Below are 2,826 nucleotides of genomic sequence, written 5' to 3'. Positions count from 1 at the left end.
TAGTTTTTTTTTTTTTTACCCACAATTTCCGGTCTTTCCAGACCTTTACAACAGTAAACGAGTCATAAATCTGAATATAACTATTTTCTTTTCAGGTGAATGGACGTCCAGTGGCGGAGCAGAAAGTGAAAGATTTCTGTTGTATGATAATGGTGATGCACAGCCTGAAAGTAGAATATTAATTTTTGCAACGGATAAATGTTTGAAGATTCTTTCGGAGGTAACTACTTGGTTTATGGATGGGAACTTGTCCGTTGCTCCTCGCATGTTTTACCAGTTGTACATTATCAGGATTCCCTTAGGAGAGGCTGCAATATCAGTTGTGTACGCTCTGTTACAACGGAAGACACAAAGAGCCTACGAGGAACTTTTTGAGGTACGTAGTTTTCGAGGCACAAATATTTTTTGTGCTGAAGTATTATTATTATTATTATTATTATTATTATTATTATTATTATTATTATTATTATTATTATTATTATTATTAGTAGTAGTAGTAGTAGTAGTAGTCACGGGCGTCTCTGGCGGGGGGACGCGTACCTCCATATTTTCAAGTACAAAATATTCAATATTCTAATTTGATTTATTTACTAACGACAGAATAACATATAAATAATAATAATTATATTTATTTGGAATATAATATTCAGGTTGTGAAACGATTATAACAGAGTTCTTAATATGCCTCAAGGGGTCCGTGAAGGTAAAGGTAACAAATTGAATCGAATATAATAAACAGGTTGGGCTAGGTAGTACCATTTAAATCACTTTCTTTGATTATTGTTATTATGCGTTCGGGACCAATGTTCTGTTATTATAATTACATAAATATAAGAGTTCTGGAAAAGATGTTTTAAATTATGTCTTTTAGAGATTCATTTTGCTGTCAGATCAGAATTCGGCATTAGTTTATTTTGAGATCAAATAAAATCAATCAATAATAATATTGCTTTTTTAAAAGGTCCTGAAGAGCAAATGTGAAGATCTGGGATACACTTGTCAACCTGTAATTATTGGATGTGACTTCGAAGCAGCTGTCCATAATGCCTTGAAGAATAAGATTGGTGATGAAATTTCAGTGCAGGCTGTTTCTTTCATCTCCGGCAGGCAGTATACAGGAACTAGGACTGTCCAGGCTGTATAAAGAAAGTGATGAATTCGGTTTATACTGTAACCAAATAAGTGGTCTAGCGTTTCTTCCAGTTAATGATGTGTCACTCACAAGGTATGAACTTGTTAAGAACTATAACACCTGATGAAGCTTTAGAGCTTCTTCATTATTTCTATTCTGAGTATGTGACAGGCACTTACCGAAGGGTTGGAGTAAACAATGATGTTGTGAGGATTAAGAGAGTGCCACCAAGATTTCCGCCGGAAGTTTGGAATGTTCATGAAGCAACTCTGTCTAACAATCCTCGCACAAATAACTTATGTGAGGGGTGGAATCATAAGTTTTCCCATTTGGTTGGACAGAACCACCCAACAGTATGGAAACTCATACAAAGCCTACAAAAAGAGAATTCCACCGTTCATTCTACCATTTCTACCATGCGAAAGAGGACAATGTCCGTCAAGAAAACTAAAAAGGTTTGTGTTGATCTGCAGCATAGACTAAGGAACCTATGTGTGGGTTATGACACAAACAAAATATCTCTTGAGGAATTCTTGCGGGGAATTGCTCACAACTTGAAATTAACAACAATGTAAATAACTAGTCATTCTTATGACTACAAATTGTTTTTGTAGTCTATTATACGGTATATTTTATTAGTCTATATAAAATTAAAGACGGTATAAATAATTAGCCATTCTTTTCTTATGTATTAGTATTGTAATGACGAAGATATGTATTAGTATTGAAGAATAAATAGTAAGCATTCTTTTAATTATCCAAATTAGATTAAGTTTTCATCATAAACCCTTTCCATGAAACAGAAAGTAAGCCATGTAAAAAGGTTGATTTTGGATGTATTTATACCGACAAGAGAACTAGATTCACTTTGAACAAATTATTTTTATATTGTTTGCTTTCAATCTATATTTTCTTGTATTACCTGACTAGCGAACGAGTGCGGGCGGCCGGTTTTGGAACTAAAATGCAAGCAGCAGTGTTTCTAACCGGATTCCTTGTAATTAATCTATCACAGTTCTTTTTGTCCTATTCGTAATGAACCACTTCACGCATATGCTCAAGTGAAGACAAACAGTTTCAAAAGTTATTGAAGTTATTTGCAAATACTGAAGACTGTTTCTAGTATTTTTAAGTCTATAAAATATGCATAGGGACAAATTCAATGGAAGCTCGGGGCAAAAATCATCGGAGGAAACACATTGTAGAGTACTCACAAGAAACACTAGAACTTTCGGTAGACATAGAATCTCCCGTTTTCAAAATATAGGGTATGATAAATTGTATATATGTCATAGGTAATAGTATGAACACAATAAAGAGCATTTATCAATGTTTAAAGATACGCAAGTCATTACACAATTTACTTCAATAATAAATATGATTTAAATGTTGTCATATCAATCTTTCGTGGACTCATTGTAACCTGGAAGAATTCTGATAAATTCTACATGAAACTAAGACGGAAATCAGAACACATTTTGTACATAAATTTACAAAACGAGACGAGAAAATTTTGATTCGAGACAGGATTTTTACAAACATTTACGACACGAGACGAGAAAACCTGAATTCTCATCTCGTCTTGAGGGCAACGCTATAAGCAAGCAAGTTAGAAATCAAATATGCACGATCATGGTTCCTTTAAGCTACACTAAGCTGTAAATATACCCAATATCGCATTGGGGGTGAAAGGG

Source organism: Thermobia domestica, chromosome 7 (genome assembly GCF_964235325.1).
Source record: "Thermobia domestica chromosome 7, izTheDome1.hap1.1, whole genome shotgun sequence".
Taxonomy (NCBI): Eukaryota; Metazoa; Arthropoda; class Insecta; order Zygentoma; family Lepismatidae; genus Thermobia; species Thermobia domestica.
The sequence above is the reverse complement of the archived record's forward strand: the minus strand, read 5'-3'. Positions refer to the sequence as shown.